Here is a 17,159-nt window from a genome sequence, read left to right on the forward strand (position 1 = left end):
TCATATATCAAAATAAATAATTCTGTTAGTCACAAAGCTTCTGATTTCCAATTTTGGCCTATTGTCTTAATTCAAGCAAGAACCTAAGTTAAATATAAGAGCACAAAAAGTACTGAAGTTCCACAGCAGTTTTAAAGTGATTGTAATTGTCCCACATAAAAATATTCATGAAATACCATAGTGATACATAATAAGCTCATGCTGGTTACTCACCCGTCCTTTATGCATGCCTTCAAAGATGCAGTGGACTTTCGCACAAAAAGAATGTGAGCCTTTTACTTACTTTAGCAACTGGTTTCCAGTTAATCAAGATTTCGAGATGTCACCTGAGGTTTACTTTAGAATACATGAGGACAACTGTAGGGACCCAGGTCAATATCCTGAAAGCCACAGGTGATCAAATGTACTTTGACTCAAAGGAAATAAGATGACAAATCTGACATTGTTGCTGAGATCTTCGTCTTTATCAGTTGAAAGGCCATAGGAGGACAGAGAGCAAATTCAGGGTACATGCTAAGACATGTCCACTATCTGCCTAGCAAAACCATGTACATTAGCCAAACCTTCAAATAAGTAGTTATCACTGTATTCATTAAAATAATGGGCTCACACTCTTGAGAAAATAAAGTAAGACAGTCATGTGTTTTATAAGGTACTCAGTCCAGGGCTTAGAAACAAAAGGCCATTTATGGATCACCAAGAGATTTAGTTGTGGTATCTATAGACTTAATTTATTTACATTGCATTCTGTAGAGACCTGTGGACAGAGAATAAAAACTATAGTTCAATGCATCTGAATCTGGATCATTCCAGAGTCTGCATAGCTATGTCTCAGTGCTTGGGTAGAAAATGGAGACTTGGGGGGCTGTTATGGTTTGTGTCTGGAGGTCCCCTCAAAACCTCATGCAGTCATAGAGGGTTGAGCTTTCTGGAAGTGGCTGAATTTAGAGTTTGTGATTGATTCTTAGTGTAGTTCTGGGATTGGCAGTGTGAGTGCATGCACCATAAGGGGGTTGAAAGAGGACCCTTTTGTCACTTTTGGTCTTGTTGCTTTTGCTGTCTTCTGCCACCATGAATTGTTGTCCTCTCCCATGTACCTCCCTGCCTAGTAGCCATCTGACTACAGACTCAAACCTCTACAAACTGAGCTAAGTAAACCTTTCCTTCCTTAATTCCAGGAGTCAGGTACTTGTTCCCAGCAGTGAGAGAAAAGTAACTGAAACACTGAGGAAACCACTCAGTATTGAGTTTTGAGCTTTGGAATCAACAGAACTGGACACAGATCCTAGTTCCCTTTTGTTATGGTTTCTGTCTAGATGTCCCCTCTAAGCCTCATGGGGTCACAGGTGAGGCTTTTGGGAGGTGACAGGACCTAAGATTTATGACACGGGGATCAAGGAGACGATGCTGGGATTGATTCATGATGTGATGCTAGGATTAGATTAAGGCTGCCCCATGTTGTGTGTGAGGGCTACCCATCCTAAGGGTAGTCTAGATAAAATATAAGAGACAGGAAGAGGAATTGCTTGCCACTTGCTGCTTGCTGCTTCACTGTTCTGCTGCATTCTGTTTCTCTCTGGGATTCCCCTCTGTCATGCCACCCTGCCTTGGATCCAGCCAACAAGGAACTGAAATCTCTACAAACTGTGAGTTAAGTAAACCTTTCCTCCTTCATCTTGTGGATGTCAGGTATTTGTCCCAGCAATCAAGGAGAAAAGTAACTAAAGCACCCATAATTAGCAGTGAGCCTCATACATAAACTGTAGCAGTCATTTTAGAAAAAAATGTAAATGTAACACACACATTGCTATTAATGATACATGGGGACAGTCAGATTTATGCAAGTGTATGTAAAAGCATTAAGCAGTCACAGTATCATGAAGTTGTGACTTGACACCTCTCACTAGGATTGGCGCTGGATGGAATTTCATTCAATCACCAGGCTCACTTGAGATCCACATGGCACTGTGCTAGTCACTCAGAAAAACAGCACAGAGATCCTGGGAAATGAAAGTGAAAACTTCAGTGAACATAAAGTGCTTAAAAGTAATAACTTTATTATCAAAACTTGTGATAAGCATTATGGAATAAAATCATAGATATCAGAAAAGGTACCAAGGAGAACTAACTTAAATATCCAAGTCAGGAAAGGTGTCAGAGGAAGCTACATTTCAGCCAGGGCTTGCAGAGCATCAGACACTGGTCACCAAGGTTAAGGATCAGGCACAGCCCAGCACAGATGGTACAAATACAGCTTTGAGTCTGCAGAAGTGGCCCAGGAGGAGCTGCTTGGGCAAAAGTCAAAGTAGGAGGTGCTCAGGAGATGCTAAGCTTTCATCCTGGGTGCTACTGGGCTGCTCTGGAAGGACTGGAAGAAGTGAACACTGTGACCACCTTTCCAGGCTCAGAGGATGGATTAGCATAAGACCAGACGGGAAGCAGGAGACTGCTTCTTAAGGGGACACACTGAAACACTGAAACTCAGTCACCTTCAGCAGCAGCTCTGCTGGTACAGAATACACGGGGAAAATCAGCAACCACAAGCTCACATCTCAGCTCCACTCACAGTCACTTCAAAGCACGTGTTTGCTGAGGAATTAACTGTGTGTGCTGGCTCAGGCCTTCCCACAAACACTTAGGAAGAGCCCTCAAGTGCTGACTATCATCCTCTCCACCCAGGAGCGGAGCAGTGGACACCATACAGAGACATTACTCTCACACATCATAAATTCTTATGGAGGCAGAAATTAGATAGAGAGAGAGATAAAATAGAACTATGAGAAAATAAATCCAAGTAATAGAGGTGGTACAATTTTAGAATGGTCAGAAAAGAGATCTTAGATAAGACAACTTCTTGGCAAAAATAAAGAATAAGCCATTTGAAATCTGGAGAATGATCTTTCCAAGCAGAAGAAATATAAATATGTGCAAAGATCCTGAGATCAATGTCATGATTAATATACTCAAGAAAGAGCCGGGAACTTTTACTATTTATATGATTGTATCATCTCCGTTCTCTTAGCTGTTTTTATCCTCCCACCACTCTCATCACCATCATCATCACTACTGTCACCACCATCATTGTACAGCTTTGGGATTTATTTTAGAGGACTCTATGACTTGCTGTTGATGCCCAAATCTATCAGAGACCATCATATCTTACACCAGAAAAATTTAAATCTTTAAATCTGAAAATGTTTTTATGATACTTTTGCATTAAATGCTAGGGAAAGAAGTCATTTTAAGGCAGATTTTTAAATCTTTATCCTTAGTAAGATTCATCTGAGGTGTGTAAAAATGTCCAATCATGTTTTGGGGTTTTGGCTCCTCTGACCTAGCATGAGACCCAGAGTGTACAGGTACGGCACAGGCCCGGGTGGCTGCTGTGGAGCAGGCCATCAGGCAGCCTTGAAGAATGCCACTCCACTCCCAGAATAGCACACACAGCTTTCCCCTCAGCAACAGGACCTAAATGTCTGTCTCTAAATGGCGAAGATCTCACTCAGGAAAAAAAAGAGCCAAGCTGAATGAGAAGATATGTACAGTAATACTTGGAAATGGATGGGGAAGGAAACCAATGAGTTCAAATTCATTTCTATCTGAAATAACCTGATTGCACATAGTGAATTTTCTCCAGCCAAACTTACTTTTTTCACTACGCCTTCATGGCAAATCTTTTCCTACTACTACAACTTAACAGGGAATTTTCAAACAGATATAAGAAAGTTGGCATCTAGTATTCCTAGGGGAAAAGTTATGATTCATTAAGACATACAAATATGAGTTGCATAAATGTACACTTGAGTCAAGTATTCCAAAGTGCTTTAAATCTTAAAATGTTTCACCTTCACAGTATTGCAATAATATTATACTAATGAGGGTCCTTGTACTGGAAATGTTTAGTGTTTCACAGTGAATTCTGGTAAATAAAACTGCTCATAACAGAAAACTGGCACAACTATATTCCTTCCTTCAAATATTAATGCTTGCAGCATACAAGTGTTAGACTTTCAATTCAGCTTTCCTGGCTTTTATATCAAGTATCAATCAGCATTTTGGTCTTACATAATAGTAACCAGTGTCTGATCCTGCTAGGCAGTTTCCAGCCTTTGAAAGCATCTCCTGTGTCACCACCCTGTCCTGCTGCAGTAAAGGAAAGCAGAGCCCAGAACACATCAGCTGTGGATTTCTTTCTTCCCTAGTAATTATCTGCTTCACTCAAATGGATAATAATAGACAGACACGTGTTAACTGTTTTTGAGAAATATTCAATCTAAGATTAGTAATTTCAGAAACATAGCAAGGAATACTGCAAACAGAACATCAATTTTAGATCATACTTTGAGACTTTTACCTTAGTAATTTAACCAGATAATTGACCACATTGAACTTTTTGCAAGATACTTTTAAAAATAGTTACGGCTATGATAAGTAACGTTAGTAGGCAGTTGAAAGTAGACCGATATTTCTCCAGCCGTGAAATCATTGTGGCATTTGGACTCCCAATTCAAAATAACTTTCCCACCCAGCTCCCCAAGTCTTGGTTCTGTGCTAAGTGTGAGAAGCACTGGAATACAATCTCTTCCTTGCAGCCTGCCAGCGCTCCTAAAAGATGCTTGATCACAAAACCCAGCAGAATTGGATTCTAAAATCCAAAGTAGAACTTTAGCAGCTACAAGTAAATCTAATTTTGGCCAAAGCCCCCCTGGACTATACCTCAGCTTGGGCACTAAGAGTCATGATGTAACTGTGAGGGAAGTAGGGGGATTCATGATTTTTAATTTCTCTTTCTGCTTTCCAAGGGCAGTCTTGGAGTCAGAAGGACCAGTGAGGCTGGTTCTCAAACTGCTCATCTTCAGAGCATGCAATAAACCCCACCAGGCCTCTTTCATAAAAGTTTAAAGCATGCTTGGTCTTGCATAAGTGAGATGTGAGGTCAGGAACCCATGTGGGCTTCAGGAGGGCAACACTGGGTGAAGAGCAGGCTTTGGTGACCCTCCCTATGTCTTCAATTTCACGTATCCTGAGGGCAAGCCCCATTATTCTCCCTGGAGTAGTCAAGTGGGAATCATTGCACATGGACACATCGTTTTCTTGTAATCAATTGTTTTCTAATTGGTTTTTGGAGACAGGGTCCTGTCACATAGCCCAAACTGCCCTTGAGCTAGCTCTGTCTCCCATGTTGCCCTTAAACCTGTGATCCTCCTGCCTCAGCCTCCCAAAGATGAAGATTATAAGTGTGTAACACCATGCCTACTTTTCATCCACTTCTAAACTTCTTCCCTTGCCACGATGTCTGCCAAGCACATGTGACCATTTTAAATATTACAGCTAGAAATCAGTAATGCAGAGAGAAGACTCAAATGCAGCCCTCCAGGTGGGAGAATTAGTTGTAGCTCCCACTCTGAAACACTCGGGAGAAGACACTGAAATATACTGAACAGTAAATGGGAGCTGAGGAATTGGTGGCATCAGCTAAGATTTCAGGTTTCTGTTCTGAGAACTGCTAACACTTTCCCTTGATGATGGCTTATGAATTTCTTCTGTGAGGAAACTCCAAGTGATCGGAAGTTGTTCCCTTAGAATGATGGCATGGCTCAGTAATCCAAGGCAGGCTGAGTCTTGACTGCCTGCTAGCCAAGGAAAAAGCACAGGGCCCTGCATTTCTTGGTGCGGGTCTGTCCATAACTCTGCCAGGACAAGTCAGCTGTGATCTGGGACTCGGAAGACCATCCTAGGAGTTCAGATCGTGGTTGCTCATGCATTTCCTGGAGTGCAAGCTCCTGGAAGACAGTGGCTATGAGTGTCCAGGTAACAGTGTCCATAGCACTGAAGGCAGAGGTGGCCTGGAGATACTCAGTGAAATTCAGCAGAGCACACTGGGTGACTCCAGAGAAAGCCAGGTGCTTCTGCAGGACACAGAGATAAGTAAGATGCAGAAACAAATTTCCAGAATCTGCTGTTTATTAGAAGAGTTTAATGTGAGTTAACAAGCATTGGTAGGCACAAAGTAGAAAATGGCAGGCAACTTTTAGGGTGATATTGGATTTATATGTTTTGATTATTTTCAAAATATTCCCATATAAATTACTCAATATGATCTAGTGCTTTGGAAAACACTCTGAAGTGTCCTGCACACTGCATCAATGTGAGGGGCTCTTCTGGTGATGGGCGCTTCTACTGGCTCCCAAGACTCCTGCTGTATCTGCTACCATAGGTCACGTCCTCTTCCTGAATCCCCCAGTTCCTGCAAAAAGACTCAGGAGTGTGGTGAGGCTTTATCTCAGCCTGGCTGCATGCGGACTCACCACGGAGCTTGGGCAACTCTTGGTGTTCCAGCCACCCTCTGAACCTCATCTCCTAGTCTCCGCTGCAGGCCACACCCAGCTGTGCCCAGGGGACACAGCTCATCAAGTGACTCTTCTGGCTGAGCGCTGTGCCCAGCTGTCTCCACTGGACACAAAATCATCAGCTTCTAAACCCCAATGTTCGGTGACTAAGGGTAGTCAGGAAGGAGATGCACAAAGATGCCGAGGGACAAAAGAAAGCTTTTATCTAATTGTGAGGAAAAGACAGTCAAATCATCTGCTTGTCACTGGCTGCTGTTCACAGACCAGCGTGTTCTAAGTCGCATCCCAGTTAATAGACTTCCATAATTCACTCATGTTTTCTGGGGGTGGGTGCTTATCAGGATGATCAGAAAGGGTTGCTCTCCCTGAAGTTCCGAAAGGTTAGGTCTGGGCAGGCAGGAAGTCTATCCTGGAATTCTTGGCCTAGGGTCAGTCTTAGTCAGCCCTCTGGGTGGAAAAAGTCCAGGCATGAATAGCGTGCAAGTGTGTGTGATCATTAAACACAATGTCACCGACTAGATAAGCCGCCAGCTGGCAAGGAGATTTATTTACCCCATGTACATCTAACATGGATTAAACAAATGCTCGTCTGTAAACACATGTTTGTGCAACCCGTGATGCAGTGAGCAACTTCCTGGCTTGTGAGCATCTTGGTGTGCGTGGATACTTGTATACACTAGCAGCTGTTTATAAAAGGAACACATTGCAAAACCAAAAGAAATCCTCGGCCTCTCCCATCAAAGGCAAAATTGTCAACTTGAACTTCAAAAATGTAAATAATAGCATTCTGGTATCACAACTTGGGAAAGTTTGTGTGATTTTTATCCTGAGATGATACAGGAGTAAGCCAAAGGTTACAGGAATGTTACAGGAAGCCCAGTGACTCTATGATGTCAGCAGGGACCATGAGGCTTCTACAGAGAATCCCTGACTCACATCCGATCCAGACAGTTAGTTCATTTCATGTAACATTTTCACTTGGTGTAAAATTTCCCTTACGAGTCCAAAAATGTCATGCTTCCATTCAAAGAAATCACTGAGGATTTTACTAAATTTTTTTCAACTCAGCTCCACACACAAAGCCAGACAAGTTCTCACAGACTTAGGACTATGATGATGCTTATTGGAAGAATGCATTTTTATTGGTAAGTGGAGTCTAAGACACCCTGGCATTCACTGGTGCTTCTGTCCAGCTTTCTTACCCATCCTCTAATTGACCTCCAATACAAACTCCATCCATACCTAGCAGTGGCAGCTTGCAAAGAAGGCTGAGGAGAAAGGGTGTAAGGGCAGACCTCAGGGTCAGAGCACTGCCTTGTGTGTGTGTGTGTGTGTATGTGTGTGTGTGTGTGTGTGTGTGTGTGAGGCTCTGAGCTCATCTCCAGCAGGAATGAAGAAATACAGGCAGGGGAAAGGAAGATGGCATAGACTGAACAGATGAGGCCCCGCCTGACTCTGCCAGGTCTCTCTTAGTGTTGTAAGCAGCCGAGTTAGTTAGAAATAATATAGGTAGTGGGGCAGGGCTGGGTCCTCTAAGTAGCCAGTGGAGAAGCCCACGTACCTTGCAGCTGTGAGGGACACAGACACTTCCTGCTGTGGGCCAGGCCTCAAGACAAAGTTTCAAGCAAATGCACCCACATCCTAAGGACTGATATTCTAATTAGTTCCTCATCTCCCTGAAGAAGCCAGGAGTTACCATTCCAACCCTCTAAGGAAAGAGTCACAGTTCTAAGGATGCCCACTTCTTACAAGACTTGCTTCCCCATTTATCCCTAATGCAATCAATTTTGCCTAAGCAATTAATCTTATTGGTTGACCATAATTCTATCCCACCTTATGCCCATCTGCCTTGCAAGTTCCTAATCTTCTCCAGCATCTCACCCCATGACTTTACTCTATAAAAGTCCCTTAAAGAGACAGGGTCTTTGGTAACCCACTCAGGACCCCTTCTATCTCTCTCTTAGACAGAAGCTTCCTTTCTCTCAATAAATATGTTTCACTCTTAACCTCTGTTGTTCCTAAAATTCATTCTTCAATTTTGGAGAGCACAAACCCGTATGTTACATCTAGTAGGTCGGGAGTTTCATTCCTCTGTATCAATAGGACCCATTCCTTTGGGTAGAATGGTGGCTGAGGTGTGTGGGGAATGGCTAGCAGATGTGTTGTCTTTTAGATTCCCTTCATAGTCAAACAAGTTAGGAATGCAATAACATTAAAGAGTGGAAAATAAAATCACTAGAAGTAATCAAAAGTAGGCTTCAGAATACTTTATTATAAGTTGTTATAAATATGTAATTTGAAAAACAAACTACATCTAAATCTTAGAATATTTACCTGTACTTGGGCGATCCCAAGATGAGTTACTTGGACACTAAATGAATTATAAGCATTCCACCAAAAAAAAAAACAAAAAAAAAAAAACTACACATATACAAAAAAAGAAATGCTATGACTCCAAAGAGAAAGGTAGTGTCAAATCTAGTCAGATAAAGAGGTGATGCATGCTTCTGTTCCACTCTCTGAGGCTTTGGAAAGCTCACTTGACCCCCCAACCCTGACACCTTTCTCTTTGTTCCCCCCCCCTGCAGCCCCCAGCCCATCTCAGCTTTCACCCCCTCCCTCTTCCCACCACTATGGCCCCAACTGACAAAACCAACAGCCCACACCTTTCATCTTCCTCTAGAGCCCTTGGGAAGCCGGAGCAGGGAGTCAGGAGGAGACTGAGGCAGAGTCCTCTGCGGAGGCTGCTGAATCATTTGAGAGCTGGAGGTAACTCATGTTTCCCCTGACCTGGGAAGAGGTATGGGTAAGAGAGGCCACTGTTCACTGAACATAGGCCGCCATCTGCCCAGTGGCCTTAAAGCTCTACCCAGTCTGCTCCTGCCCACAGCCCGCCATCGCCCAGCTCCTCTTCCTAGAGTTTCAAAGGCGACCTGCTCTTTGCAGCTGAGAATCTCAGCCAAGATCACCCCTTCTACCTGAGCAGAAATGCTTCTCACTTCTTCCATTTAACCAAACAAACTGAGGCTCACTTTAAACGTTTCTTCCTTGGGGACATCTCCCACTTCTCGATAGTTATCTAGGTCCCTCTGGTCTTTATTCCTGTTTCGTTCTTCTGTAGCACTGAATGGCTTTCTGACTTATTTGAAAGCTGGAGGTAACTCATGTTTAACCTCATAAAAACTTCCTGGAGGAGTTATCATTATTCCCACTTGCAGAGGGATTAGCTGAAAACTTGGGGTGCAGACTAACTCACCGGGGAGACATCAGGTGATAAAACCAGGGGTTAAGCTGCACACTGTACCATGCCACACCTTGGATTGCTTTGGTGTTACCTGAGCTGCACGGGGCTGACCTGTTTCCCACTCTATTCCCTGAATCTCACAGCATACTGTGGACATTTGAAGCTGCTACATTTTCACTGACTGTAGGAATAAATGATGTGAGAAAAAACATAATAAAATAGAATAAAATAAGATGACCATGACAGCTGACGAATCATGGCAGTCTCCATTGGGTATAAATAACACCCACAGAAAGCCAGGAGGGTTTAGAGAGGGGGCTGTCCAATGACCACAGTGGACCATGGTGAGAATAACCCACTTCCCAGTCACAAGAAGTCTTTTTACAGGCTGTCGTGTTTAGTTTTGATGGCTATAGGAACACAGATCATGGTGCAGTAGATTCACCAATATGGGATAATGCTGTTCATATGCTTTCTGCGGGGATCAAAGAAGGGAAAGTAATGGAAAAGATAGTAGAGCCGGACTCTATCAAGAGAATAGACATCCACAGTGAGTGTTTTTAGTAGATGGAGGCGGGCCACTTACTGGTCCTGGCCACTTCTATGAACGTCTGCAGAGCTGGTCAAAGTTCTGTTTCCCTAGCAGAGTAAGGCCAGTCTCCAGTGATAGCCAAATAAGCCTTAAAAATAAGTGATTTAAGGTAGGGGGTGTTATGGCTTGTGTCTGGATGTCCTGTCAAAGTCTCACAGGTCTTAGGTGGGACTTTTTCAGAGGTGGCTGGATCTAGAACGTGTGATGCTGGAATTGATCCATTGTGCAATCCTAGGATTAAGGGTATGAGTAGCCTGGGTAAAATACCAATAATGGAGAGAACTATGGTCAGCCCTTGTTACTTTGCTATCTTTTTCCCTCCATGAACTCTTTCTCCTCTACAGTGCCCTTCTGCCATGCCACCCTGCCTTGGAGCCAGCCAGGTATGGACTGAAAGCTCTACAAACTGTGAGCTGAATAAACCTTTCCTCCTTTAACTGTGGATATCAAGTGTTTTGTCTCAGCAACAAGAGAAAAGTAACTAAAATGGGGTAAGCTTCCATTTCGCATTAACTTCCATTACTGTAAACATGGATGTTGTAGAAATTTGTAAATTACGTCAATGACTACAAAATTCATGTCTCTATACTACAAAGATAATCAATATTGACCTTCTTATTCTTTCTCTCCCCATCCCTCTCCCACCTCTGCTTTTGCCCTTCTCAAGGACATAATCTCTGAAGAGTTTTGTGGCAAAATGCACACACCAATCAGTTCCTCAAGAAAGAAGTCACCCAACAGCTTCAGGAGCAGGTGGTCAATCCTCAGCGCAGCCGCCATGGGCTCTCCACATGGAGGGACCAGCTCTCCTCCCTTCCACTGGTCCCTCTGGCCATGATTGAGCTGGGTGCTGAGGACTCTGGCCTGGCTCTATTTATGGAAAGCAGGATGGTTTTCAAGACACCCAGGCAGTCAAGGTGCCATGTGGTGATGGAGAAAGACAGATCTATAAGCACCAGAGTGAGGTTCTGGTGACCTGAGCCCACTGCTGTGTGGAGACACCTGGTGAAGCTACTGTCTTCGTGTCTGATTGGGAGGTGAAATCTTCAACTGAGGACTTGGCTGGTAAGAATGACGGAGAATCCCTTAAATTCAAACTCACTGGACAGGACTGCCATGATACTCACTTCAAAACAAAACATGACAACACATCTCTTACAGCTTCTATCTAGATGGACCCCAAAAGCTTCTTGCTCTCATGGTGAGGGGTGAGGGGTGTTTTCAGGGGAGCTGGGTGTAGGGTGTGTAAATGTGAAGTAAGGGTATAATAACTGAATTAGTAGTCTACTGATTGGTCTGGCATTGTCCTGGGTACGGGTAATGGGAAGCTCCATCCCAGGTGCGAGTGGCACCAGTCAATAGACCTGGAGCCTTGACAAAACATGAGGAGAAGAGACAGAAGGCAGAAGGCAAGACCCTTACTTGCTGCTTCCTGCCTACCTGCTATGGACTGTTTCTCCTCTGGGATTCCCTTTGCCATGACACCACGACTCAGAGCCAGCCAACTACAGACTGAAACCTCTACAAACTGTGAGCAAAATTAAACCTATCTTCCTTTAACTTGTGAGTAGTGGGTATTTTGTCTCAGAAACAAGAGAAGTAACTAGGACAGGGATGCAAATTCATCAGAAACCAGAACTACAACGCACAGTTGGTTTACTGATGAGAGAGAAAATGCCATCCTGCCAGGTGTAATTTAGGAGTAACTGGGAGAGATTTGGAAACATTGTTTAAACTTGCAGTTTCTCCCAAATAAGCACTAGATGTGAAGACATGGTTCAAATGAAGTAGTAACAGCAGATAGCTAGCTCTCCTCAGACCCCCAGTCTCTGCCTGCTGCCGGTCTTCCCATTGCACACGTAGCCATCACTGACTCTGTGTCAGTGCATGGAGCAACCCCACATTGCAGAGGTGCTGTAAAGACAGGAGGTGGAGGCCAAAAAGCCTGACACCAGGGTACAGGCCCAACAGCATGGCCAAGGTCCCCAGCCATGGCTGATCCCAGTCCTGCTCCTGAACCCCTTTACCCAGGCAACTTCAAAGCCCCTTCCATTTAACCTGTGACTAATGACAGGATGAGGATTGACCCATTCATAGTGATGAAAATAAATACATAGCGATTAGGCCAGGCTGCAGACATGTAGGTCCAGACCTAGAAATGATTTCTTGACTTGGGGCTTCACCCCAACTTTGATTGCTCCCTGTGAGGAATGATCACCGTGACCACATTGGTAGTAAATGTTGAACTTTTCTACTGAATACTGATGTGACAGAAAATAAACACATGTCAAGCATGCAAAGTCTTGGGGCCCCAGTATGACGGAAGAGCTGAAGACATTCATGGATGTCTTCAAAGACTTAAAACTGCAGAGACAGGAATGGCATCACTCTGCAGCCCTTTATTGGAAGGCTTTGCAGGTCTCCTGTCAAGGACAGCAAATTGCTACCTCTGAAAAATCAGCTAAGATTGTTGTCCATTAACCCGAAGATTTCTACTCACGATTCTAAATTCTGTGGCTCTAGCCAGAGGCCTGGGACCAGGCATGTGCTGGAGGGCTGTGGTTTCAATATAGCCTGGGTTCCTGTGTCCTTTAGTTCAGCTTTCTGTCATAGCCCAGCCCAGGTATGCAGAGACCTGCCCACTGATAAGGGCCTTATTTAGATTCCCACAGCCACATTCCCCACTGTGACCTGGGCTTATGTAAGCAACTGACTCACTGGGTCCCCTTCCTGAAATGCAGGTGAGAGCCAGTCTCAGTCACCTGAGATGCTTGAAAGGGAAACCCAGAGGCCTAGTCCTCCCTGACACTCGTCCTGCTTTATGACAGCTCTTGATGACACAGAAAAGATCACAGAGGAAAGGGGAGGCTCTAGATGACTTAAAAATGCAGTTGCCACCCCTCCTTCAGTGCGGGGCAATGTGGTGCCCGCCTCCATCTACTAAAAACACTCTTCCATCCTTCAAAATCAAAGATATTTTCCCTTTTCCTGAGGTTTCCATATTCTGTTTTGTTTTGTTTTGTTTTTCAGGTTGCTTTCGTACAAAGACTGTTGACTGTTTTTGTAAATCATGGATAGTTTTCTTTCTCCTGAATTTCATGTCATATTTTACTTGTTGTCTTCCCACATATAGCCAGCAGTGAGGCCTGCTGATTTAAGGCATACATTAGATAAGCATCAAAGTCAGCCCTTCTCTCCCGCACTTCCACCACCACCATCTGTGCTTTGGCCCCTGGGACTCAGTTGAACAATTACTGTGTCTCACCCTTTTGATCTGTTTTCTGCAGTCTTGGGCTATGGTCCGTTAAATACAAATCATGTTATCCCCTATTCCTGACCTGCAGGTAACTTCTCCAGGGAGTTTCAGGTGTGTGAATGAATTCTCTTCCAGGAGAACCACTGTAAGTTGGCTTCATTCATAAGTCTGATGAGGCAAGTGTTTTGCACCTTTGACACAAACACACGATAGCTTTCTGTTTCCACGCAGTTCCCTCCACAGCACCACTGCTTTCCTCCAGCTTCCAGACATCCTGGGCTCTGATGGGGCACTGCACCCCTGTATAGGATCACACTGTTCAGGGAGCACACAGCAGCACAGCTGTGATGACACCAGCAGACACTACTTCGCCAACTTATTGGTATCTGTGACTGTAGTGTGAAGCTTCACTTGTATCTGTGAATGCTCACATCTCTAATGTTTGTAAGTTAGGGACTCACTGTAATTGCATTTTTAATAAAAGGCAGAGGCCCTAGTGAAGCCCACACCCCTCTATCCCCTCCTGCTGCTGACTTCTCAGGAGTACACATGCTACACCCTGCATGGGTTTTCTTGTCCTCTGCATACTGGACCCCCATGCTACTCCAGTCCAGGAACCCTTTGACTTCATCCATCTGCATGGCCAGTCTGACTCTGGTCTGTGTCTTCACTCCTAAATGACCTCCACAGAGATGCCACCCTGGCCACCAGAGCTATGACATCCCTTAAATCATAGAGTGTCATGTTTTCCTTTATCTGAGAAGCACACCTACTAAAGTAGTAATGTATCCTAATATAAAGACTCATCAAGTCAGAGGCAAGAAGTTTAATAACCAATAGTAAGCCCTATATAAGTATGTGTGACTTTTATTAGAAGTAGCATTTATTTTCTTTCTTCTCTCAGTAAAATATAAATCTATAGTTTTCCTGGCTTGTGCATGACATTGTAAAATATAGTACAAAACAACACATAGTAAACCCTCAATAAATATTTGAATGCTTCAGTGAAGTAATGAAATATTTAAGCATTTCTTCTGTCTTTAATACCTCTTTCACTTTTGCCAATTCCTTAGCTAAAGACATTTCCTCAGACTCAATCACTGTGTTGGTTAGTTGGTTGGTTTGCTTTGCCTTTCAAATATTTCCTCTCTCCTTCCTCCTCAAAACTGTTTAAGTAAAAATGCTTCTCTGGGTTCAGCGCTGTCTCCATGATGGGGTTCCCATCATGACAGATCTAGTATGGACCTGCCGCCCAGACTCTTCGCTGGGAAGCCGCTGCCAGCGGGGGCTTGGGCCACAGGACACCAAGGATAGGGTACGAATTCTATGACTCGGCCAATCATAGCCTTCATGGAGACCCTCTTCTCCTTTCCCATTTTGCTTTACTTTAATGGTTGGGCCAGGGCCAGGCCCTTGTACATGCTTAACACATACCCTGCACTGAGCTGCCCTGGGCTCTGTGCTTTTTGTGGATAATAATTATTAATTTCTGTCTTCTTTCTCAGAGTTTGCATATAAATGAAAATTATTACATGTGCAAGTGTTTCCTGAATTATAAACAGTGCATAGTTTTGAGATACTCATACTAAATGTGTTCTTTATGTGATGAGTCAGACTGTTATCTGATTTAACATAATTAATCTCCTCCTTTCCTAAGCTGAATTCTTTCCAATTTTGCCTTTGGTCATTTCCATATCCAGTATTTCTAAGCCACAGATTTTCCTCTGTTCTGTCTACAGCTCTTCTGCTGCTCTCTGTTCTTCCAGATGTAACCCTAGTCTGGCTTGCCTCAGCTCACTCCCAGGCTATGCATCAACACTTCATCAGTTGGCCACTTGGCCTCCTATCTTTCTCTCCATCTGTCTCTTCAAATAATTCCAGTTCAGTTTTTCCAACACACCAGTTGTATGAGATTTCTGTTACTGCTGCATTAAGGTTTATGCTTTGCTCAGCTGAAGAGCCCTGCCTTGGCTGAGGGATGAGCTCCTGTCCCCAGCGAGGCAATGACATGCTGTCTTCCTAGCACCCAGGCAGCCATGGAGTAAAACTTGCCCGAGTGTCTGCACACTAGATTCTGCAGGCTGCCCCTCAGAGTCATGGAAACTATCCTGTTCTTTTGCTTCTACTTTAATTCTATGGAATCTTCATAGAAAATCCCAATGGATTTCTTCTTGATTAAATCAGAACTGTTGTCTTTTCCTTAAAAATTCAGAAACTGAGGGATGTGGTTCAGCAGCAGTGCACTTGCTTAGCGTGGCCAGCACCCTGAATTCCATCCCCAGCATCAACAGAAAAAGAAAAGGAATAAAGAAAGAAACTCTACTTACCAAAGTATTTTGTTCTTAAAAAAAAAAAAAAAAAAAAAAAAAAAAAAAAAACTATTCCTTTTAAATTCTTCCTCTAAATACATTTCCCACTGTTCGTTTACTTCACACCTCCTGAAAATTACTAGGTATAAAAATTCTTTCATTGACATTCACTGACTGATTCACAAACTAGTCATTAATTTTAAAAGCATGAACATCTCTTGATAGCAACTGGAAGGTAACATTCATCTACAACCTGACCCTAAATGTGTCCGTCCTGTCTGATCTTGAAGCCTAGCAGGGTTGGGCCTGGTTAGTAACTGGATGAGAGGAATGTGACACATATTTCCTTGATTCCAAGCCTACCATTCCTACAGAAATGACAAAGCTGACAGGGGATTGGTTAGCATGATTGCTATTCACTGATTTTATTATCGTGAACCCTCTTCTAGTCATAGGACTTCTATTTGCTTGGCATATAATTTATCCACTCATGCAAACTGCATGAAATCAATTTAAGCTGTAGGTATTTTCTTACTATATATATTATACTGCACCCTCCTTGGAGATCTGTGGAACATTTTCCCAAATATTTCTCTAAAATTCAGATAAGTAGAATGGAGCAATGTGGTACTCAGAGACTATAGCAAATGTTCAAATTTCAAAAACATCATTATAATGAAAGAGATGTTGCCATTCATTTCCCTCAAAATCCTCCTCCTCACTTCAAATGCATGTATCCTATCATCCTTGTCACTTCCTGCAGTGATGCTGGACGTCCCCTCTTGTGAGTGTCTTTAGCTGTGCTGTTACGGCCACCATGATGTCCTGAATCACTTCAAAATGATGAATTTTCCAGGTGATTTTGATTTAGGGAAAAATCAAGGATCACAGGGTGCCAGGTTCAGTGAATAAGATAGATAAGGACACAACACTCAGCAGCAGAGCTCAGTATAATTTTTGTCACACTTCATCAAGATTCTCACCAGAGAAACTTCCAGAACTGCTTCAGAAGATGATAAGAACAACGTGTCACATGTACTTGAAGTGAAGGAGCATATTCTGAGGAAAGTTCATGCAATGTCTTTTACTGTAATGCAAGTACATTAATTTAAATATTAACCTCAGTGTCTGATCCACCTTGGTTTGGCTTTGTATGCTGAGTAGTTAAATAAATTGCTGACCAAATAGATTATTTCCAAGAGATCTGCATTTTATGTCTCTTTTGAATGCATTCGTGTTACAATGGAATGAGATGTCTTATTTTTATAGTGTTTTATGGTCATGTGGGGAAAAATATAGTCTAGAGTGAATCAAAATTGGTGTCTATAATCTCATCTTTTGAACATTGTGATATTCTGATTTCTTGGAATTTTTTCCCCTCTACCTAGTCTGAAAACAACCATTTGTG

The 17,159-nt window shown here is 43.2% G+C and overlaps 1 long non-coding RNA gene across 1 annotated transcript in view; it reads left to right on the forward strand.

Annotated features, from left to right (window-relative positions):
• LOC134475259 (uncharacterized) overlaps positions 1 to 17,067 on the forward strand; it is a 35,370-nt gene extending 18,303 nt beyond the window's left edge. Inside the window, exons 2-3 of the long non-coding RNA XR_010046319.1 lie at positions 10,531 to 10,677; positions 10,854 to 17,067. This is a non-coding gene — a long non-coding RNA (uncharacterized LOC134475259). The remainder of the gene's footprint in view (positions 1 to 10,530; positions 10,678 to 10,853) is intronic.
• The last annotated feature ends 92 nt before the right edge of the window (positions 17,068 to 17,159 follow it).

Source organism: Cavia porcellus, unplaced genomic scaffold, assembly GCF_034190915.1.
Source record: "Cavia porcellus strain 051 isolate PalLab524CR breed Dunkin Hartley unplaced genomic scaffold, mCavPor4.1 scaffold_2, whole genome shotgun sequence".
Lineage (NCBI taxonomy): Eukaryota > Metazoa > Chordata > Mammalia > Rodentia > Caviidae > Cavia > Cavia porcellus.